At 41.2% G+C, this 25,055-nt stretch overlaps 1 protein-coding gene and 1 long non-coding RNA gene across 2 annotated transcripts in view; one reads left to right on the forward strand and one right to left on the reverse strand.

Moving 5' to 3' along the window:
• The window catches only part of LOC113031613 (ubiquitin-conjugating enzyme E2 E2), a 36,325-nt gene extending 34,391 nt beyond the window's left edge, over positions 1 to 1,934 (reverse strand). Inside the window, exon 1 of the mRNA XM_026183846.2 lies at positions 1,546 to 1,934. The gene's annotated coding sequence lies outside the window, so the exon portion shown is untranslated. The remainder of the gene's footprint in view (positions 1 to 1,545) is intronic.
• LOC113031614 (uncharacterized) lies at positions 1,670 to 23,149 on the forward strand. The gene is made up of 3 exons (XR_003273759.2): positions 1,670 to 1,810; positions 22,866 to 22,920; positions 23,013 to 23,149. It is a non-coding gene; the product is annotated as an uncharacterized LOC113031614 (long non-coding RNA).
• Positions 23,150 to 25,055: the final 1,906 nt, after the last annotated feature.

Here is a 25,055-nt window from a genome sequence, read left to right on the forward strand (position 1 = left end):
AACTTTCCCTCCATTTCTGATCATCAGTGATGTCAGGAGAATACCAGCTGATGGGTTTTCACAGTGCACAGTGAAGCTAATTTTCTATTCTATATCCACCTCTATTCAAGCCCTTACTTTTTCATGTAATTATGTTGCATTAAAAGTTATGAAATTGGCGGGCATGCACCAGGGGGTGCCCAAAAAAGAAAGGGGGAAAAAAAAAGAACATAACTGGCAGCAACATGGCAAATGAAAACCATATCCAGTGATTTAGACGGGGTGGTGCGAAGTGGACATTCTAAGGTAGAGGTGACTGACCAGAGATGGGAATGTCCAATAGCAACAAACCATCAGTGACAAAGCAACGGACAACGAGCAAATACTGCAATTTGGCAAAATGCTTTGTAGCAAGGTAATCCTCTAATGCATTTACCACATTCAAATGTCAATCTCAAGCCTCACAGTTGCATCTGTCCTCTTGAAGTTACTGAATGCAGCTGATTGTCAGCAGTGTCTGGTTGCTGTTAGTTGCTACCCTTTGACTGTGTTGCCACTTTACAAAAAAATTTAAAATAAATCCCAATCTGTGGTTAAGCACCATTTTTCATGTCACACCATGAGCCTGAAATTGGTACCCAACATGTTTTTCTCAACGTTTTTCTGATTCAGATTTTTTCTGCCCCCCCCCCCAATATGCTACCTGTTTTTTGTTTTGTTTTTCTAAATCCTGGAAACGCCCCTGGGCTTGAATAAATACCATGAACTTATTTTTTAAAAGCAAAACTGATAGATTTAAGCTCTCTGATAGGCACGAAATGAATAAAAGCGATCAACTGAAGCGGGGGATAGGTCGTCTTTCTATGAGGGGGGGGGGGGCGTTTCACGGTGACGGTAAGGACACCAACGGCTGAAACGTACCCGGTTTCGAGATGCCAGGGTCCGTATATCCCCTCAAAAATAACAACGGACACAAGTTAAGAGGTGTGTGTGGCATAAGACATCACTTAATTGCTTTGTCAGAGCAAGGAGGTCAACATTTGTGGGGGTGAAGCACACAAAAGGGGCCGGCTAAAACAAAAGCGACCATAAACATAATTGGGAGCTAGCTAACGTTAAAAGGCCGGGGGGAGGAGGAGAAGGGTGCGTTATATTACCGCTGAGGGGGGTATTTAAAGGGAAAAAAAGAAGCAGAAGCAGGCCTCGGTGTTTTAAACTCAATGAAAATGCGCATAGGAGAAGGCGTTAATGCCGGACTCGTCCGACGGCGAGGCTGATGGAGGACGGTGAGCGGCGGCAGTGCCAGCGGAGCGGTGTGCGGTGGCGGTGCGGGGGGTAAACGTGTGGCTCCTCGCCGTTTCTGGAGTGTCCACATTGTGCGGTGAAGAGCAGTGACCCTGCCTCGGCACAAAGGGAGGCTCGTCCCACACATCCACCACCACCACCTCCCCCTTCTTTTCCTCCTCCTCCTCCTCCCTTCTTCTTCACTGGAAAACGACACTTTTTACGGGACATTTAGTTACTTTTCGCGGATCTACGGCGGCTGAACGCGTGTGTCGACCTTACCTGACAGCTGGCCGTCGATGCTGCAATTCCGCGTCGTAATCCCAAGGTACCGAAAAAAGTATATCCTCTCACGGCCGCCTGCTCGCTCCCGTGTCCTTGCTATTTAACTGGAGGTAGCAGCAGCAGAAAAGCGATTACAGAAAACTGAGGAAGCCCCGGACCGCCTCCGCGCGCGCTCCCGGTCTGCGCACACCGCTCGTGCACGTGCGCCGCATTGGTGAGAGAAGTAGCCTACGCGAGGCCAAAGCAGTAAAGGGCCTAATGAGTAAGTTTTTTCTTTTTTTAATACGAGGAATAAAATACGTTAGTCGTGTAACAATAAGTCACCATATAAAATGTCTTTATCAGCCTGTGCAGGAGCGTAGCCAGAAATTATGAGCCCCATGTGTGCAAGAAATACCCCGCAGCCCCACTACCTCCCCTCCCAACTCCACCCTATTGCAATGTACACAGCTCACGGGTATTTAAGCCCAATTGCAGCATATGTACACACATTGTAGCGCATGATGTGTTTGCTTATTCTGGTAGACATTTGTAAGACTGCAAAGTTGGTTTGAAATCGTGTGTATCACAATAAAGCTGGATTTAAAGCTGCAGTAGGGAACATGTTTTGGTGTCTCTGGGGGGAAAATCTGAATAAGGTTTCAGTATGTTGTAAAGGAACATATAAAATGTCTTTATCAGATTTTACTGAGTGTGTTCAGGAGCGGAGCCACAAATTACGAGCCCCGTGTGTGCAGGAAATGTTTTTCCTTTATATTTTTCCTACTCTACCCTATTGAATTGCACACAGCTTAAAGCCCCAACTCCTGCAACTCTGTGCACACACAGAGTATTTATTATACATTTGTTTGGTATAATCAACACTTTTATGAGTGTAAAGTAGTTCAGAAATGGTGGACATTGATAACTCAGTTTAAAGCTACAGGGGTTTTGGCTCCTCAGGACAAAACCCCCCAAACAAACTAAAAAAAAAACCCTACAGTTTGTCAGGATGTTGTAACTTAAGCTAGGATTCGTGGCATTGACCATAATTAATAGTTCAGACCTTTTTTACACAGTATGTATTTCCCCCACCTCCCATCTGTGCACAGATGGGAGGTGGGGGAAATACATACTGTGTAAATTTTCCATGGAAAATCACCAGTTATTGACATTCACATGGATACTTTTCCCTTTTTTTGCTGGAGATTTACAAATAAGTAAATAAATAGCTAAAACATGTCTATTTTTTTATTATTGAGCATCTCACCCGTCCAACTTACAGTCCTGTCGTCCTGCAGCCTCCACTGTAGGATGTTTGCAGCTGCTTACAGTCACAGCCTGTGTGCACATGGGGTCTTTACCTTACAAATGACTCCTGTTGTTGTGAACTGGCACTATATAAATACATTTAAATGTAATTAGTTGCATAAATATACACTTCCCTGTTTAGTGGCGCTTAGGACAGAAAGGGGACGGTTTGTTTTTAATCCATACACATTTAAATGTCTTGAAAAATAGGCTTTGGCTGATGTGAATTTCTTTATCATTAAGTGCAAAACTCAGATATATTCATCTTTAGAAAGATGTGATAGTTTTGCCTCTGCTGAAAGCAGTCATTCCTCTGAAATACATACCTATTTTTAAACCATGCAGTGGAAGAAAATCCAATTGCACCTCACATTTTAATATGTTGTGGAAATGAAAGCCACAGTTGACAGGTGTTCATTATTACACAACATTTTATGGAAACTCTTTGTTTGACGTTTCGATCTTTCGCATTGTTAACTCTGTGTAAACATGTTTCAGTCAGAATGAGGGATTGCTGTAACGGTGGCTGAGAGGCCTGTTTCCAGTGCTCTCCCTTTACGCGCTCACAGGCTTTGATACATGCACGTGTGAGAGGACGGCGCCGTCCCACTGTGAAACCAGTATGTAGTCGAGGTCTTTCTGATTTAATTTTTTGTCCCTTTATATACGCTTTCCATTTAGTCTGCTTGAGAGAATGCGTAGCCCACAGCACTCTAGCGCTGTACAGTGATGACTGTGTGAGTCCACACAGAGGAAGTTTTGATGTTAAATAAAAACATGTGTTACTAATCTTATGATATTGCTGTTTTTAGAACTGAGAGGTGTTTCATAATGGTGGTTTGAATGAGCCTTGCACCGAACGGGATTATCTGGTTCAGTAAAACAGCCTGCAGCATGCATGCGTGTGGTTTTATTTACGTGAACCGAGTCATCAACCAGTGACCACACAAATTTACACTGAAGAAATCTGACGTGTTTAGACACAGCTATAAGATTCTCAGTCACACAGCAGCTTACACGAGTCAGACTTGTTCTGGGAGAAACCGCTACTGCTGCCCTTAGTTACCGATTCTGTTCATTGCTTTTATGAAAGGAATTTCTAGGTGAATCCAAGAGATGGGGGGTGGCATGTCTGTGGTCTCAGGATCATCGTCTCTGCTTTTTGCAGATCCTGTTGGCCTCATTGAGTGAAAACCTCCAGCTTTCATGGTGGTGGTTTGCAGCTAAGTGTTAAATGGCTGGGATGAAAAGTTTGAGGCTATGGTTCTTGAAACTGTGGAGGGCCCACTCTTGGTTTGGGAATCATTTGGGGTCTCAAGTGGAGAAGTTCAAGTTTCTCGGTTCTTATTCATGAGTGGGGGGAGAGTGGAGCCACAGATTGATGGATGAATTGGCGTGATGGGGATGCTGCACCAGTCTGTGGTAAAGAGAGAAGTAAGCATGAAGGCAGGCAGATTTACTGGTCGATCTACATTCCTGTGTTATGGCCATGAGCTGTGGGAAGTGACAGCTCATTTCTGTTGATCGCTGATACGATCAACAGAAATGAGGTTCCTCAAAAGGGTGTCTGGGTTAGGAGCTTGTCATCCACCTGTTGAGGTGGTGCAGGGTTCTGACCAGGATGCCTCCTTGACGCCTCGTAGGCGAGGTGGTTAGAGCATGCCCCTGCAACCTCGACCTGGGTAAGAGCCAGAAAACAGAGGAATATGGGAAGTAAACAATAAAGTAAAGTAAACCTTTTGAGTGCATGGTGTAGTCCTGTTAGCACAGTCTGATCCAGTGCTCTTATGCATCAAGTTTGCCTGTTATTTTTCTTTTAATCACAGTCTAAAAGCACGAGTACTGATTGGAATACTTTGCAGAAACCTTCAAGTGAAAAAGATCTGCTTTTGAATGTCAAATTCCTAATAAATTAACGTGACGAATTGAATCTCAAGCCTGGCAAACTGGTGTTTCATCACCGATCGTGGCACGACAGCAGCGGTGACGTCAGTTGAAGTCTGTGAACATTCAGCGCTTAGAGCTTAGAGGGGACATTGGGCTTCAGCTTGAACACAGAGCCGTGACTGTGCTTTCACATCCAACTAAGAGTGGAAATCTGTGGCTTTGAAGATGCATGCAAGCAAACAATAACAGATTCGCCCTGCTCTGTGCCAATTGATGTGAAAATCATGATTTTACATAAGCAGCAGGGGCACATGCAAAAGACAGTGAAGACGAAAAAAAGAAGAGAATTGAAGCGTAACAACAAAATCTGAGCTCATACATTCACCTACCAGCATTTTTAATGGAGCTTTCAACTACATGATTCAATGGTGATTTCCACAATGAAATTGCATATCCAAATAGATAGTAAGTGGGTATTTGAGATTAAAGAGTTACAAATGCTGTACCCAAAGATCTAACACACATACCCCCCCTCCGTGAGAAGAGAAGAGAGCCACTTACATCAGTAAATGTCACATCTTTTGTCTAAAGCTGCTTTCAAATGTGCACTCCTCTCCATTAATCCAGAAACATCTCTGTTCCTCTGTTCTATGTTTGCTGCATGTCTGATTGAGTACCCTGGTCAATTTCTGTAAAACAGCAGAAACAGAAATCTTTAAATGTTGGACCTAACAGGACTGACGTGTCACTTGCAAGCCAGCACACGTTTAAACGTGTGCAGTTGCGATAACAGATAGCTATGCACATGTTTATGACTATGCATTACTTTGGTAGTCCTTGTGAATTGTTTAGCTTACTAGAAAACTAAGCAAAAACTAAGAAATCTAAGCAAAAATAACACGTTTAAGAAGTCCTGGGTCTGAATCCCAGATGAGTGTTCATTTGTTACGCTCTCCAGAGAGTCCACGCTTCAGATGTGGAGAAGGAACAATAAACGTATACGAGGAAAAGGAGGCAGGGAGTTAAAAAAGGGTTTAATTGATAATTTAGCTTAAAGGGACAGCCGAGCACCTGTTTTCAACAAAAAAAAAAAAACAGAGCAAAAATGCTGAAATAAAACTGGGAAACAATGATGAGAATTAACGCGCACTCTCCCTCAAGCAAGAATAAACACATAGATTAAGCACTCTCAGGGTTAATTACTAAGACATTTCCTGGTTATACAGGAAAATGGGTGGCACCTAAGGCTGGGAAGACAGCAACACAACACGCCCACACAGCAAAGTCAAAGTAGGCCTCGTTGGCCTGCAACATACATAATAACTGTCTAATTTCCAAAGAGATTAAGACCTTTGTCCAAGATGCTTTTTCCCTGTTCGCATTTCAGCTGAGAGGTCTCTCTCGCTCTTTCTTAGTCTGTGTACAAGCATCCATCAGTCACCGCAGCACAGTGAAGGAATCACACAAACAGAGTCTGCACAAAAGGCAGATTACGCTTCACTGGAGTCAGAGAGGACAATGTAAGAGCAACAAGTTTGTTTCATGTTTAACAAATATTGCTGTGGGTCTCTCATTGTTGTGAGTCTGTCTACAAGAAACTGTGAGAAGCGTTAATTTAAAAGAGCCCCACTGCCCGAATGATTGTCAGTGCAGCCTGAAATGTTGTGTGTCTTATAAACACAAACTGAAGGGGAAAAAAGAGGGAATTCAAATTTAATTTGTACAAAAAGCTGGGCTGTGAATGGTCAGTGTGAACTTCCAAAATTACAGCGTGACCGTGCTCATTAGACTCCAGCTGGTACAGTATCGCCTTAAGATAAGTAACTGAAACAGAGAGGTGATTTTTCATTCTTTTTATAGGCTGTGGAGAAATTAATTTCCTCACAGTGCCCGTGTAACGCTGGAATTATCGCCCTCACAGCTGTTGCAAGAAGTTGGAAAATCAACCAAAAAAAGCATCATTTTGAGGCAGCGTGTGAATAACGACGTAGCCACGGGGAATCGCTTACATGAAGCTTTCACCCACCTAAATTTAACCACGCACTGACTCCGGTGGTGGCGGATGACATTTAGTGGCATCTTTTTGGATAGAGTTCTTTGTGACACTCTCATTGCACTCCATTAACCCGTGATATCCATCAATATCTGGAGCTGTGACATCACCGTTTTTGGTGAAACAAATGCGGACAGGACCCGAGGCTCTGCATCAGGCAGCACGATAATATCGACTAAACCCAACGCTGCTGAGCTGAACAACCACACCCCAAAGAAATAGCTCTGTGATGTTTTAACTGTAGTGGAAAAGTCAATGCATGAATTAAATACTTTGTTCAGTGATTCACTCCGTTCAAACAACACTGTGCTCGTGCAGCACTTTCATGAAATATTGAAAGTAAGTGTGGTGCACTCGCTGTGAAACCGTGCAAACTCTCCCATCCACACAGCTGAGCATCCGTGAAGCACTAAAGCACTTCTTCAGTCTCAAACAGCAGTTCCAATCCCCATTTCACTTCAGGTTAAATAACTGCCAACTGGTCAGATAAAATAAGAATGAATTCATTTTGCAGACACTACTCTTGCTATTTGCCATCTTTAAATAGCCTTAATTCCATATAGATGGTAGATAATTGCAGTCTTCACAATATCTGCGTCTCATAGTGTAAATATGAACACACCTCCACACAATAATTGACTACTGAATTAGCGGGCATATTTATCATTATTAAAATCACAGCTTTTGTGCTACTAGATAGTGTTAACTGCTTGTTATAGCCACACATGGTAAAACCCTCAGCTTAGCAGCTGAAGCATGATTAAAGAATTTTATGGCTGCATTAAGGCACTTACACACTGCTTGTGCTGAAGGCTGGGGTAAAATAGTAGTTTCATTGGAACATTAAGTTATTAAAAGGGACCTCGTATGAATATTTCCACATTTTTATTCATGCACTCTCATCCCTGCTCATCTTCTGTTTTACACAAGCAGTTCTACCTCACCTTTTAAACCAATTTTCTCTTAATTGTCTGTCCCACATAAGCAGAGGGTTTGAGCAGCATTCGGGCCACACAGGTCTACAGACCTCTTGGCAACCACCTGGTAACCACTGCTCATGGGGAAAAAGTTAGTATTCCCTGACAGGTTAAAAGGGGATTTCTAGAGGTTATTGGCAGTTGCTGTGAAATGTATTGCTAAAGCCAGGCTAAATGCCTGATTTAGGCTTCTGTGGGAGATCTTTGTGGAGTCTAGGATGTAACCTATGTAGGTGGCTGATGTTGTGGCCAGCACTTATGCCTATGCTGTGCTGGCACAGCATAGGCAATTACCATGTGGTCGTGTCCCAGCGTTTTATACACCGGCCAAACGACAGAAACAAATAAAATACTGGCACTTTTTTCCCTCCTCAGTCTTTGTTGTGGTCGTGTTTTTTTCAGGTGTAAACATATTTTTCCACATCCCCTCAAATCCGTTACGATAGTTTCAGAAATCTCCAAGAGTTTGCTGGCATTTGTGAATCCTTACACTGCTGGTATGATTGTTATTTCTTATACTTATGTAATTATTATTTTTTCTCATCCCCTTTGTGATTGATTTTATTTACATATAGCCAGCAGCATCCAGCAACTGCTCGGAACTTGGTTGGGGAATACAGATTTTTTTCCCCCAAGTGGCTGAATGTTGCCAGGGTGTGGTGGACTGGTCTCTAGGTCTATATGACTGAGGCTTTTAGCGGGAAGATGACCCAGTTAGAAATATTTATAAAGAGTCAAGTGCAGAAAAAAACTGTCTGAAACTGAGTTTTTTAAAGCAGTCTCACGGGGATTACTTGTACATACTCTGACCTCATTATTTAAAACTGTATCCGTGTTTAATATGAGTACCAACCATTGTAATAAACAGACGGTTTGAAAGAGTCCACTCTCTGTGAACGGCCATCTTTGAACAGAGGCGGTGGTTTACGACACCAACTGTCTGCCATCAATAATCCAGTTTTGAGATCCCTTCCCAGACGCCTTAACGCCCACTCACATCCTGGGCCATCTGACCTCACAAAATCACATGATAGGGTGGGGCCAGGTTTCACAATGAGCTCACCCGAAACCCTGGCTGATTGTGACCTGTTTTCACACCTTGGCTCATGTGATTTTGTAGAGGATCATTAGGGGGTCCATTGTCCCTCTTAGGGGGACCCTCCCACAGGGCTTAAATCTGAGACTCTGCGCCACTTGATCCTAGAACTGAAGAAGCTTCTCGGATGAGAGGTGAAACGTCTTTAAGCAACTTAAAGAAGTTCAAACGCTTTTCTTTCGAGGCTCTTTAGACTACGACGACCTGGATGACTGAGAACCTTCACAGACAGCCATTGTAATAGTATCTGTACGCAAATTACAGAAAATAACTAAAAGGATATTAAATCACCTTTTAAAAACTGGATTAAAGCTTGAAATGAAGTAGGAACAGAAAATCATAAGAAAAATATTTGCCTTACTTCATCAGGTTTAGTTATTTATCTGATTTAACATCTTTTCTTCTTTCTGGCTCAAATGCTGCTAAAATAACCAAACTCCTTCCCAACATCCATTAAAGTTTCATCTGCTCTCATCCATCTCTTTTGTTTCAACTTTTTAAAATTCCAGCCTGCTGGTCTGATTTACATGTAATTGTTACCGTGGCACATTTGAAAAGTCCTCAGCGGAGGGTCTTTGAGGAGTGTCTCGCATTTACCGGAGTTTGATGGCTCTCATTATGCTTAACACAAAACAGCTTAAGCAAGGTAACTGCAACCATATGACTGCCAAGTCAGATTAAGTCGTCCATGTGTTAGGGTGAGTGAACATAAACGTTGTCTGTATTAAAGTACTATTATATAGTTTCATAGAGGATAAAAGGTAAACCCGGAGAATGCGGTGCCTTATGTAAGAAAAGTGATCGCTGGAAATGAAAGTCAAACTTACATTTCTAAAGAGTCTTTAATGCCTGAACTTGCACTAGTATTTTCATGTAATACCAGTTTATATGCAACAATTTAGAGAGAAATATTCTGCTCTAAAAGCCATTATATTTATATTACAGCATTCTACTATTTTTCAAATTGAACACAAACACATGCTTATAAAATCTGGAAGACAGATGTCGTTTTAAACCAGCTTTAGAAAGTAAGTGCTTATTAACGATTAATTCATCAGTAGCGATAGCCTTATTAGAGGACATAATAAGAAAACAAAAGGTGACAATTTTCTTTCCTTTTCAATTGAGTGACATTTTATATGCAGGTGTTTTATGAGATTTAATTGACGGCAGTAACGACACAGTGCATATAAATGCAAACTTACTATACAATTATAGCACACACTGTGTAGAATGACCTATTTCAGCATGGTGTATTTTATATTACTTATTGATTTAATAATATGTGCAACTTCGAGTTAGACAGTTGATATGAATATGATATGAACAAAGGTCTTAATCTCTTTAAGGAATATTTAGCACATAGCAGGCAGTACTTAAACTCAGCCTCATTCTCACTGCTGTAAAGTTGTTTGGTTTGGCCATAATCACTGTAACTCTCTCTCTGGGTTGCTGAGAGCTAAAACCTTTATTGTGTGGATTAATAACCCCATAGGCAGAGGTAATGGCTTACTTGGAAGCACTGTTCTTTTCTTCTGCCTCCCCAAGAGTCAATCCACAGTGATCTGTGGGCACGCCTGAGGGCAAGCTCGGTCGTAAACTACGAGAAATAAATTGTTTGATAACCAGTGCCTGATGGGAACTCACTGAGTGAAATGTCAGTTAATTACATTTATGCATATTTTGGCAGCATTTCTTCACATGCAGAAAAATAATAAATCATGATTTATCCAATATGCTTTGCAGACTCATATCCCCGTGGGATGACTGTTCAAGAATCAATAAAACACGTAAAGGCTCAGTCTGTGATTGCAGCAGGCTTTTCATGTTTTGTTTACACAGAGATTTATCAGATTCAGATTGTTTACTTTCACTGGAAAATGTATAGCCTGAGAATTTGCCACGTGCACTGAAGGTGTGTACTGGCATAATAGCTTTTATATTATTCGGTTGTAAAAGGTGTGCAATAATTAAACAAACTAGAATATGAACTTTTACAAGGAAGGAACGATCGTGGCTCAAGAGTTGGCAGTTCGTCTTGTAATCGGAAGGTTGCCGGTTCGAGCCCCGGCTCAGACAGTCTCGGTCGTTGTGTCCTTGGGCAAGACACTTCACCTACCGCCTACTGGTGTTGGCCGGAGGGGCCGATGGTGCAATATGGCAGCCTCGGCTCTATCAGCCTGCCCCAGGGCAGTTGTGGCTACAACTGTAGCTTGCCTTCACCAGTGTGTGAATGTGAGAGTGAATGAATAGTGGTATTGTAAAGCGTTTTCAGGGGTCCCGAAAAGCGCTATGTAAATGCAATCCATTATTATAAAAATATTAGATTTTCCATGTAGGATCAAATTCAACAACTTGGGAAGCTGTATGAAATATAAATAAATTAAATGGTTTACTAATCATGGAAGCCTGCATTTAACCATAACTGTACTGAGATGATGGACAAAACAAAGAAAAGTGATTATTTTGAATTTACTGCCAGCACCAAACATTCTGCCTGTGTTTGCAACTTTCTCTGGAGTGTTTTTATGGTGTTGATGGCTTCCTGTTGCTTTAAAGGATCTTAAAGAGGACGTTTAAATCGACTTCTTACACCAGTTTGTCTCCAATCCTCATAAAAATCACACTGTGTAGATGCTTTACATTCTTTGCTTGTAGGGAAGGACAAAAAAAAACAGCGTTTTATTTGCTTAAGCTCCGATTTTTTTTTTTAAACCAGAGAATGACTCATTTGTTTGACCCATAAACATGAACCCTGAAAAGGGGCCCCGGGGCGAACAGTTTCTTTGCAGTCCCTGATTACCCGCTATTTATGGTAATTTGTTGAAACATAAATTCATTTGGGAATATGCAACGTGCACATCAGAGCAAAGGTAAAATGGCTGTGTGGAAATGAAGATGCCTTATCAGAGAGCTTTATCATTTGAGCTGACACTATAATTTAATGGTCAGTTGGTTTATGGAATATAATGGTGCATTTTTCATAAAGCGACTGACACAGAGTGAATATGGGGCCCGGGGGAGCTGGAGCCCTGAGGCTGTAACCTTGTTGGTAAGGCAACACATTAGGCTTTATTGCATCTTTTATTCCCATGTCTCTTTGACTTGAAAAAAGAAAAACACTCTCCACAGTTAGAAAACAGCACACACATATATATATATATATATATATATTTAGATTTTGCATCATTTAATGAAGCTGTATTAAACTTCTGTGTAATTTGAGGGAATATTTTTATGACTGCAGCATTTCATTACGTGGATTCTTTTTAGGCTTCTGCTGCACTGTTTTCACTGCACTACCCTGTAATTCACTTTAACATATTTGGTGTCCTGGGAAACTCTGGGATCTAGGCTAGAATTAAAAATTGTGCTCTGGGTTTGAATAATCTCACACGAGTTTGCAGGCAGGGACACACCAAATCGTCTGCTGGGCTGAAGAGGGTTGGCTCCAAGTCTGAGAAAATACTTATTTATGAAGTTCACTGTGCTGAGCATTAATTAAAGAAGACTGGGAGTCTGCATCTCTCTCAGCAGCTCTCTGAGTTATAAATTCTCATGAGTGAAAAATATAAATCTGAAATAAAAACAGTTTTGTTTTTACTTAATGAGTAAATCGGATCAACACCTTCACTTAGACCAATGACCTTGTGGTACAGCAGCACTGATGATCGTTTACAAACTGAAAGATGTTCATAACTTGTAAAAACTTGTACATTTTTTATATTTTTTGTGCATTGTGGTTAATCTTCACCAGAATTTCAAATACTTTTATTTTCCCTGCACTTCAAGAGCCAAAAATGAGCACACAATGAATAAAGTTAGCGATGTATTTGACTGAATACCAAAAGGTAAACAGGTTGTACGTCACAAATTTAAATCTCATCAATTTATTTTGACCATGTCAGCAATCATGGTAATGGCAAACATCGCATCCAGTACCGTCTTTTCCCCTCTCCAAAACACCAGAGTGGTTAATAGTAGTTTCGTCTTTAGCACTTTGTCTATTTGTTGAACATGTAACTGTGAAACACATATTCTACTCCCTTAAAGCAGGAAATAAAAGGTCTACACTGTGACTCAGTTATGGAAAAAAATATTTGTTTCTTTTTATTTTTTGGTATCATTTCTGGTTGTTTGGCACCTTCTCAGTAAAATGAGTTATAAGTAATAAAATTCAAAACCACAGTGTGCAAATGTAAAAAAAAACTGCAGTTCCTTAAGTGGCCACTTGAGGTCGGCTATATACTCCCATATTAAAGTACCCAACTTTACAGAAGAAATAAAGGCGTTTTAATTCCTGTGGCTGATACCTCATTCATGGCTGTTCTACTTTGCGTATTCTTTTAATGTGTATAACTCCTCTAATTTGTATTAAGGGTTAAAGTTTTGCATTATTAGAGATGTGATCAATTCGAGTGACAGGCAGGTTCTGTCTGGTCTTCTTCAGTGTATTAAAAGGCAAAAAACATTTAAAGGTTTACACATAGGTGGCAGTTGTTCCATCTGTCTGATAGTTTTAAGTTTGTTCTGTTTAGCCTGTTTTCTTGCTCGCCCAGCTTAGCAATATGTTTAATGTCTTGTCTCCACTAATACAACTATGGTCCAAAAAAGGAAAAAAAACCCCCACAATGATGACAGTGAAGTTCAAGACTTCAGAATTGTTGTTCTACGTTAATTAAATATATGCACTCTATGATCGTACTGGATTATTCTCCAAAATTAGTTCTTGTGATTTTGGTCACAATACGGAGTATTACAACTACGCATTCCTGCTATAGCTATGACAATAATATCATTATTAGAGATTCTTTTGCCCATGATAATTGTGTATTAAAAATTCGATAACCCCAATCTTGAGTTCCAGGAATCCCCGACCATGAGGAAGGGGAAGGGCAGGAGCTTTCCAGAGCAAAAGTGCGAAGTGTAGCTAAAAGTGTAACCATACAGTCGGCTATTTATCATGATAAGAAAGTTATAGGGATCACAGAGGTGAGCTGGTGAAGTCGATATTCTTGAAACTAAATCATTAGGGTTAGTATCAAGACAAATATTTCTATAAATAATTTGTATTTTGTTGTCAAACTGGACTCACTGAGATATTTTCTATTACTGTTCAAACAAGACAGATCCTTCCAGCAATATCATATCTCTGCAGCACACGTTCTACCACTGCTTTCTTTGTGTGCAGGTATTTGTTTTTTTGCATCAAGAGATTTTACTATGAGATCAGAATAAACGAATGCACAAATTGTAGAAGGATAAATTTGTTTTGGTACTGCAACGGCTGACTTTAACGCTCACCCAAGTTGGCAGGTATGGGGCCCAGTGTCAGTTCAAATCTGGCTGAGTGCGTAACACATCACCCTGATTCAAATGAAGGTCCTTGGGATTACCCTCCACAGTCATTAGATCAGCATAATAAAGGGACTCTGACCAGTGTAAGAGGAGGAGGTGTGCCTAGGGTCGGGTACTTGGTGTGATAGACAGCGACCTATTAGGCCTACACGTGAATGGAGGACGCTTCATTGAATTCACTTCCTCAGTTTGTCCCTGGCAGGCCCCAAGGTCACGTCTGCTCACTGCTGAGGAGGCTTTTGTGATGGAAATCCAGTGGATAAAGTTTAACCCCTAGAACAATCCAAAACCTGGTCCTGCATGTTCACTAGCTTCCCTCGTTCACCCCTCGTGCTCCAATCCAGAAGCAGTAGGCTGCAAGTCCTGTGGCAGAGCCTTGTTATCGGACCCTCCTGCAGATTGGATGCATGAGTGTTAAGTGAGCTTAAGTGGGTTTTCATTGTATTCTTTATATTTGTCACAGATGTTGCTGTGAGCGAAAAAGGCACGGGGGTGGAGGAACAGAGGGGGAACGAAATCCATCTGTAATAATCTGCATTCATCTGCAGAAATAAGTCGACAATCAAAAAACAAGTCTGTAAAACTGATAAGATTCAGTGGTTTTGATGGCAAGAGGCCACTGTCAACATTTCGGAATCACACCGTCCCCCTTAGGCCAAGCTGCTTTTCTTCTCATTCCCCTTTTCTGAGAGCTGTGCTTAGACTGAATATTAAATTATGAGATTAATGCTGGTTCAGCCTATGTGAGCTCAGCTAGTAGCCACGTCTTTTATAGTGCAGAGAGAGAGAGAGAAATCATACCATCAATGCTGAATATGCCCATCTACCAGCTCCATACGTTCTCATTATTCATCTAAACGCTAATCTGCTCCATGTCAGTTGACTGCCTTTAATATTTTTCATGCCAACAAGCAGGATTCATCTGTTGTGTCGTTCTGCTGCTTCATCGTGATCTTCTTCTCTGTTCTGCAATCAGCATTCAATCAGAGATTCAGGCTGCGTGTCTGTAAAAGTGACAGTTTACTGTTTAATGACACGTTTGAAAACTGGGATATGATCTGCTTCAGAAACGGGCAGCAGAAAACAAGAGACTATCAGCTCTGTCAGGCTTCACTTAGCCATAGCGGTGCTTTTAACTGAATGCTAATGTGGCTAATAAGCATGCAAAATGGGAACTGCACATATTTTACATGCAGGCTCTGAGGCGTACTACAACATATATTTAATGTATGCTGCTTTTAAAAAGAGAGATTTCTAAAAAAAAACAACCCTGGGGTGTTTCTGAATTACTGGTAACAGGCTGATTTGCACTATTGATTTCTGTTACTTCATATTAGGCTATTATTGATTGATTGTACTGATCACATGCACAGTATTCTTATAGTGGATCCAATTTAAAAGTCTGTTTTCTCTATTGCTAGTATTTTGTGAGTCTGTGTGAAAGTTCTTGTGGATAAGCGCCGACTTTCTGCAAGAGGAACAACCATGAAGGTAGTTTTGATTGCCCATTTTTGAGATGAAAGATACTGTTGCAAATCTTTACGGATGAAGTCTCGATCCATTAAGTAACTGGTCTTTATGGCACTGTTAGTCTTGGATTTTCAAACATGAACATTAGATCAAGCAGACAACCAGTTAGTTTCTGTCCACAATCCCAGAATTTCCATTGATTGTCATACACGGTGCCCTGTTTAAGCTCCTCTAGCTTCCCTTAAGTTGTTCTTCGAGGTCCTGCTTTTACTGCTCTGTCTGACTTAATTTCTGTCTCCATGTTGAAGGATTAAATTAGCCATGTGGTCAAATAAAATTAAGCTTATGCCACTGGAAATATTTTTCTGATGAATAAATAATAAAATATAACTTGAAAAGCACTTTACATATAGGTTGATTAACAGTGAAATAAAATATGTACCTTCAAGTAATTGCAAATCAGCTTGTGAGAAACAGAACTGGATGGTTATCCCTCGATTAGTTACTAGTTAGTTTCATTCAGACCTCATGATTCAGCAGAGGTAAAATCAAAGGGATTCTTTATTTTCAGATTGTTTGCAATGTTTATTTCATTTTTTATGTGCACTGTAAGGATGATGAGTCCATTTCTTGAGCCAAAAATGAGAATTATTGTATAAAACAGGTTGCAGCAGCATAACACGTGCACCAGTGCGTCAGTGACAACAGTGTAGCAATTCCAGCACAGCCTAACCTGATTCCAGTTCTCTACAGCAAACTGTAGCTCCACTGTCTTTATGTCCATCTGCTTATGAGGACTCTATTTTAATGTGTTCAGCAACTGAATAATCTTTATTTCATCCCTATTATGTGTCTGTATGTGTGTCACTTCCTGCCTTTGAACACAAGGTGGGGCTGTGAGACCTGCACTAATCACCCGACCTCCCACTCTCATGTTTCTCATTTCCTCTTGGTGCTGCTGTCATCTTAATGTCACGGTGGTGAAGTGAAGAAGGTGTGACCGGGTTGGGAGATTGTGTGTGTGCATGTGCGTGTGTGTATTCCTGAGGGTCTTGTTTTCTCTCTCTTGCTCAGGCATGGCAGTGCTTGATTTGCTTGGAATTGCAGCTCAGTGATGAGACAAAGCAAAGCGTGTCAAGGTCATTCAAAGCTATCATCTCTCTTTTTCAGAAGTGAGAGCCGCTCGGCAGCGGAGCATGGGAAGGATAGGTTCTTTAAAAGCTTTCCTTATAGTCCCATAAGCATGGAAAAATGAACTCCTGGTCCAGAATCGTTTGATGCTCAATGATCCTTTGAGGCTTTAAATTGTTTTACCAGGTGTAATCATCCTCCTGAAATGTCACAGAAAGGCATTTGGTCCTAATGGACTTTTATAGCGTTTCTTTGATAGGATTGAGTCCTTAAAACCAGCTATAAGTTGGTATGAAAGTGGATTTTAGCTGGAAGAGAAGAAAAGGTACACCTCTCAGGTAATAGCTGAAGCAAGAAGCATGTCTTTACTGTGAAATGAAAACCTTGTGTCAGCAGAAAAAAAGAAATCTCACTGAGCTGGAGGTTGGAAAATTGAGTCTAGTCTGCCTGCGTGACTTCCATTCTGATATTTGTGAGTTCAAAACAGAGATGATGATGTTGATTTCTCTCTTCAGAATAAAGTACTCACATAATGCTATGAAGCTGACTTTTCCCCACAACAGCACCAAAACAAATCAAATTCAAGGCTGCAGGGGAGGTCTTTATTGCTGTCTTGTTCTGTTTGAGGATCAGTCCCGTGCAAGTCTATTTTCAAGCAGAGCTGGATGCATTCCAGTCTGAGTCAGAGCTGAAGACTTTGCTGCAAAAAATGAGCATGAGGTTTGTTTTAACATCATTGAACAACACATTGTTTACCTATATGTATTTAGTGAGCAGGTTTATGTTGCACACAATAGAAAATGATTTTCATTTATGTGCTCAGCATATAAGCACACCTGGGTGTTCCTCAGCCCTGGAAGCCAGTCTGTGTCTTTCCTGAGAGCAGCTGGGCTTGATGCAAACCAGTGACCCTCCCTTTGATGTCCCACATCTGTTGTGTCACATCACAGCAATTTAACACGCACACATACGCATGTACACTGACACATACTTGCACTCACCCCCCCAACCCCTCCAAACGCCTTCGAAGCTTATGTCTTCTATGTTGTGAGATGTGATGATTCATGTGCTGATGTGGTTTTTTCCTGTTCTCAAACTGATCTCCCTGCTGAAGCTCAGTCTGGGGGGAGTTCTTTTTTTTTCTCCTCATCTTTCCTCATGCTGTGCATTTTCTATGGTTTCGGTTCGGGGTCGCTGCTCATGTGGTCGACCGGCCAGTGCTACCTAGCCTGACCTGTCTCCCCAATGTGATGTTTGTGTATTGTATGTATGGTCGGCAAGGTGTCATCTATCTGAATTGCCCCTTGGGGATAAATAAAGTCTCTTTGACTTTAGCCTCAAGAATATGAAAATATTTCAAAAGCCCAGTAAAACTTAATCTAGAAAGAACTACCACAACCCTCAGAGCTGCCTGACTGAACCCTTTATACCGTCCTTCACTTATTTTAAACCAGCTCTTCACTGCGTGCAGGGATGATCGTGGCTCAAGAGTTGGGCGTTCGTCTTGTAATCGGAAAGTTGCCGGTTCGAGCCCCGGCTTGGACAGTCTCGGTCGTTGTGTCCTTGGGCAAGACACTTCACCTGTTGCCTACTAGTGGTGGTCAGAGGGCCCAGTGGCGCCAGTGTCCGGCAGCCTCGCCTCTGTCAGGGCGGCTGTGGCTACAATGTAGCTTTCCATCACCAATGTGTGTGTGGATGATTGTATATAGTGTAAAGTGCTTTGGGGTCCTTAGGACCAAGTAAAGTGCTATACAAATACAGACCATTTACCATTCAGTGGTCTTTTTATCAGTTACTGGACTACCTCCTCTTTGGTGTCATGCTGAAGAGGCAGACCCCAAATATGACTCAGATGAGAGCCCTCCTGAAGATTCCTGCTCCAATCAAAACTACTTATCTTTCAGTTATTTCAAAGAAAAGTCCACAGATGTCTAGACCGTCACCTCCCCAAAGTGGTCGATGACATCGGTTTTCTTGTAAACCAAGTGGCAATCTTCTTGGCTGAAAAATGAAGTCAAACAACTGCAGCTTCTCTAGTTTGAGGGTGGCTTGAAAAGCATTTTAAGTATTTCCTCAGAGTCCCACATTAAAGCGTCCAATTCTTGGCATGAAATTAAGATTTTTTTTAATAGCCTGATCCGTCTCTGTAGCTGATTCATAACAACTGACAAATTACAAAACCATTTGGTTTGGTTGAAGCCTGAGGCTAGGGATGTGCCTGCTTTAGTTAGGAATGTTACAGGTACAGGCTGTGCAAATAAATCTGTTGTTTTTGCCACGTGTTGCACAATGCAGGTTGCTAACCAGGCTTGCTAACTCTAAAAGATAAGTTACTGCTCCATCCTGCCAAATATGGAAACATCAGCAACAACAGCTGAGTCTAAAACACAATCACTGATGTTTCAAAATAAGGAGCATAGCAACTAACGGGTGCTGTCACCGTGGCCATTTCTGTTAACGTTACAGGTCTGGAGTGGCGAACTGAAGCAGAGAAGTATAGAAACATGAAATGACTAAAGCAGAGAGATAGTGAGGACAGGGAGCAGGCAGAGGGAACGGAGGCAGGGTGGCTGGTGGCATACATGAGAAGGTCAGAGTAAAGGCAGAAAACCCAGAGTTATGTCCAGAGGGAAAAGCTCTGGTCTTAGTTAAACTCTCCAGAAAGATTACAGTGCAAATACTAGCAACCCTGCATGGTACCTCTACTTAGCCAGCAGAGCAATCTGGCAAAATTGGATGGATGGGCGAGGGATTAAATGCAGAGGGAGACTGATTAAAGATTGAGTGCAGGTGTGCAAACCAGCGAGCCAGGTGAGACCAGTCACAGTCATGGCTCCATGGAGGGAACACAGACAATAGCAGAAACGGGGAGAGGAGAAAAAAGATAGAGGGCAGATCATCACTGAAAGGGAAAGGAGACCACAGCGATGCCCTGCTGTGCTGTAAACACAGACCTTTGTCTTGCTGGGTACAGTTACAACCATAAAGGAGATATTTGTAACAGTCTATGAAAAATAAACATAAATTGTTTTTGGGATACTGAAAATAGACTTCAGTGGATTTAATTTCAGAAAAAAGTTATTTCAAATTGAACATATGATTTTATTATGATGCATAATTTTTTAGTTATGTTTCTTTACTGAGGTAAATTAACCGTCTCCACTCCATTTATCTAACATTTTACCAAAACCAACCAAACAGCAACTGGTGAGGTTACAACTGAACGAGCTGTTTGAAACTGATGTCAGAAACAACGGAAGGATCTCTTTCAACGAAAGAAACATTTGCCATTTTGATCTCCTCTACAAGATACTTTGTACAATTTCCAGCCATTGAACAAAATGTCTGTTTTATTTTGCAACCAGAATTGCTGCCACCTGCTGGCTGTTATTAAGAATGCATGTTTAAGACAACATTGATTGCACTTTTAAGACCTTTGCCCATACTATGAAATAAGTCTTCCTGTTATCTGGATTCACTTACCCCAACATTGGTCAGAATAAGAGGACGCACAAAGCTGGTTACGAGTTAACAGTATTACAACTGTATCATTTAATGAAATGAATGGATGGGTTATCATTGAGTATTCCATTAAATTAATATTTAACAGCCTCAGTGATGTTTCACATGTAACAACAGAAATGGTAAAATGGTAAATGGCCTGTATTTATATAGCGCTTTACTAGTCCCTAAGGACCCCAAAGTGCTTTACATATCCAGTCATCCACACACACATTCACACACTGGTGATGGCAGCTACATTGTAGCCACTGCCACCCTGGGACGCACTGACAGAGGTGAGGCTGCCGGACACTGGCGCCACTGGGCTCTCTGACCACCACCAGTAGGCAACGGGTGAAGTGTCTTGCCCAAGGACACAACGACTGAGACTGTCCAAGCCGGGGCTCAAACCGGCAACCTTCCGATTGCAAGGCAAACTCCCAACTCTTGAGCCACGATCGTTTGAACAGAATTCAAACCTAAGGTTAGTCTATGTGCAAATTTGATATAAGGTCAGCAGCATAGATGTCATGTTTGCTTATAGAAAAATAGTTTTAGTAAAATTGTTTGTATCAGCAGGGAAAAATTCAAGGAATAAAGTTGCACCTCAGAATCTCTTTATTACTGATAAACCTCCCACTACCTGCACACAGAGGTCTGAGGGCTCTTCCAGGAATGGTGATGATTTTTTCTGAAGAGCAGATTTCATACATGCTGATATCTTAGATATCTTAGCTTTGCAGCATAGGTTTGTAGCCTAACCATGAAGTTATCTGGATAAGACTCAATCGTGCTTCATAGCGCAGGCCTCTGGAAGCTCTGCCCATCTTTTATATACAGTCTGTGAGGGCTCTCATTTTTTATTGAGACAGCTTGAGTTCACCAGAGGTTTCTGCTGGACTTGAAGGCAGATCTACAATTCCTCCACTTTTTTTCCACTTTATTTATTCTTTCTCGATGTGATGATGATGCAGATGTAGGATGAAGTGTTGTGAGTCACACAAAATTTCTGGTACAACATAATTTTGTCCCAGGCTTTCATTGGTTACAATATTATTATAACACCCACTTTGTGTCTCTGTAACTGTGACCGAAATTTTACTGTGATTCTTCCATCGTGGTTGTCTTTAATCTGAAATTTCACAGTGTTTACCTGCCTTTACACTCCTCTTTTGTGTAGTTGTCTTCAGACATACCCAGTCTAAACTCTTTTAATCTGACTGCTAAACCGTGGAGCTACAATTTGATTGAGATTATGTGATATTATTGCATGTGAGATTATTTATTGTTCAGGAAACTTCCAGAAATGTGGCATGTACAATCCCAAAAATGACTCGTATTTCTAAGAATATTATTTTTATGAAAGACAATAATTACCTCTCCACAAGAGTAGCACTTTTGAATACTTCTGTGTTATTTCCCACACAGCACGGCGCTTTGCCTCACCCAGCTTGTTAATTTTTCATTACAAAACCCATCCTTGCACATTTCTTTCCAGTGGCGACTCTTCACCAGAGTTATTTCAGTCCAGCAGTCAGGCTGAATTTGTGACCTAAGGAGCAATATGATTGCACGGGGAATAAATGGTTAACTCCTTAGTTTACGAAGCAATTTTCAAGTTCCTTTTTTTTTTAAAAGAAAAAGAAAACTATTGGACACATAGTGTGCACAGCTTGGCTGCAGCAGAGCTACAGTCAATCAGCAACTATTCAAACACAATCAACCATGTTCTGCTACGGAGCCGCACAGAACTCCTCTCCAATTACAAACACAATCACATCTGATTGCTTTTCATGTCTGCATTGGTCACTTTCCAAAAAAAAAAAAATGCTCGCTCTGTGTGTGGGAGACAGATTTCAGCGTCATAACTCGGAGAGAAATATCCAATGCATTTTAACAAAGGAAAACACATGCGTTTATTGTAAGGCCCCTGTGTATTTTCCCTGAGTATAATCACAATTTTTCATGTGTTTTTTTTTAACTGTTCCCACCAGATGTTCTCTTTTTGCATTTCTATTTATTATTTCCTCTTGTGTACTTTGGCAGCAGGTATTCAGAGAGAGCGAGGGAGACAAAGTGCCGCAGCTACTTCCAGTTATTTACTCATACGCCGCACAAACACACACAGGGCCGTTTAAAAACTATCAAAAGCTGACTCCAGACGTCCTCTTTGTCGCTCTCCGCTCTCCACAGTAAAATATTCATAAACGGTTTTGCTTCCAGTTCCTTTTTAAAGCAAACACACCGCTGTCTCATTGTTTGCATCATCCTCGCAGCCTTAATAGTGCAGTGTAAATAAGCAGGAGTTGGTTATTTAGGAAATGTTTGCGGTGTGGGTTGTTTTTCTGTTGGCAGAAGGAGATTAATGGTTTGTTTGCATTCCCTGCATGCTGTTTATCACAGTGTTGTGATGGTGATACATGCAGGACATATTATGAAAGATAAAGTGGCAGGGAGGAGGAAGTTGTGTAAATGTGATTTACCGTTTACATGGGTCATAAAATTAGAGTTTATGTTCACATTACAGTTATTTTTCTTTCATTTGTGTGTTTAGCTTCTGACCTCTGGACATTTGGGTGACGAACTGAGCAGACTGCGATAATCAGCAGGTGATGAAGAGCACAGAAGCTAGTGAAGCGGTCCCTCAGGGGAGGAACTGAAAATGTGAACTCTGACTGAATTTCTCTTCTCACATTTTCAGAGCTGTTCAGCCCCTGACTCTGCTGCTGGGAGCTGGGAAGACTTGACGAGGATGCGATAAAGAGATTTTAAATATAAAAAAAAACCTGGCATTTCTTTATTCAGAGCTGAAGCTGAATAAAGAAAGTTGGAAACCACTGTTTGTGTATTTAGCCTGTCTGCAGCCGGATCCATTGGGATCATAAAATATTCTTGAGTTTCCTTGTTAAATCTTGTAAAACTGATCGTGGTAAGTTCTGAGTTTGAGTCCTCTCAGTGTGCCGTGACAAAATCGTGCTTGATCCCAACCCAAATTTGAATGTTGGGCCTCAGTCGTGCAGGCCTGGAAAGGGGTGGGGTACTGAATACTCCTGGACTGGTTGGTGAGCCATTGCTGGATGTTGTTCATCAGATGAAAACACCCCAAAAATATTGCAACACTAAAAACGTCCTTACGATTACTTTGATCTCTAGCAGGTTGCAGTGGATGCCGTTAGACGATGCATAGACGACGGCATCTTTTCTGCAAACACTTGAGACAAAACCTGCAAAAACCCTGAAACCTTCAGATTAAATGGCCTGCTTTACTGCTGCAATCAACATATTTCAAGAAGCATAATGTTTACTTTAAATATAAATGGTCTTTGTTTCTCACCACCTTTCAGTTTCACTACCTTTTGAACTGTTAGTGAGTGTTTGCAGACAAGTCGGCGTCTTCCATGCAAACTACTGGCGACTGCAGCAACCTGCTTACAACTAAACAGTCACAGGGAGACTTTTGGTGCAGCACTATACCCGACTACCCGACCTTCCAACCGTCAACCGTCATCAGTTTTCCAAAAGTTTTTTTTTTTTGCTTGTCAATTTTCATTTTCTCTAGCACAAAAACTGCATATAGTTATTATGTGGTTTTATATTATGCATTATATTACAGTATGCAGTACAGTGTGTTTCACAGAGATGATGCTGCACTTTGTAGGCTACAGCATCTGGCTTTGGGACTTTTAGGGAGACAGGGATGATAATCTGAGTCTGACACTGAGGTCATCAAAACAACTGCAGCTGTGGTGAATATGGACTCCCACGGAGTCCCACTTTCGTTCCCTGATGAAGGCTTCTGTGCTTGTTTTTTTAGGCTAAATTTAAAGAGATAAGAATAAAGGAATTCAAGTGGTTATTTGGAAAAAGACAGCATTTGAAGTTTTTTTTTAATATTTTAACTGCATACGGATGATTGAATGAATATTTATTATCAATAAACATAGTAAAAAGGCTTTATTATAAAAACAATAAGTAAATAGAATGAATAAAAACAACCAAAAGAGGAGGGAAACAGCAGCATTATGCACATATTATATGTGTTTGTATTGAAGTGTGTATTTCAGTGCCATGTTTACAGTAAAGTGTGTAGTGTGGTGGAAGTTGTCATTTTAGAGTAAAAACTGTTCCTGTTTCTGTCTTGATTGTTCAGAACTGTTCGAGACTGATCAGGGTGTACTGTCCTTGCTGATACTGTCTGCCTTCGTCAAACTGATGGCAGAGATGGAGTCCAGATGTGCGAGCTCCGTCCCAACAATGCTCTTTGATGCTCTCACCACTCGGTGCAGCTCTTTCCTCTCTGCAGCAGCACAGCTGGCATACCACACTGTTGCTATTTGTCAGGATGGATTTCACTGCACTCCTGCACACTTTCTGTAAAGGTTTGGCTTGTTTTAACTTTCTGAGGATAAAGAGTCTTTGTTGTGCCTTCTTGACCAGCTGGGAGATGTTAGTGGACCATGTCAGCTGCACTGTGAGGGTGACTCCCAGGTACTTAAGGCTCTCTACAGTCTCCACTATTTCACCATGAATGTGGAGTGGGAGATTTTGTTTCCTGACCCCAGATCCCTTGAAGTCAATAATCATCTCTTTTGTTTTTGAGGTGTTTAGGGCCAGATCATTGTCTCTACAGCACTCAGTCAGATGGTCCACTGCCAGACTGTAGCTGTTTTCATCCTAAAAAGAAATTAAGCCAATGATTAATTATGGAATCAGAGGTGCAGATGGTGCGTTGGGCTCAACATAC

Source organism: Astatotilapia calliptera, chromosome 11 (assembly GCF_964374335.1).
Source record: "Astatotilapia calliptera chromosome 11, fAstCal68.1, whole genome shotgun sequence".
NCBI classification, from domain to species: domain Eukaryota; kingdom Metazoa; phylum Chordata; class Actinopteri; order Cichliformes; family Cichlidae; genus Astatotilapia; species Astatotilapia calliptera.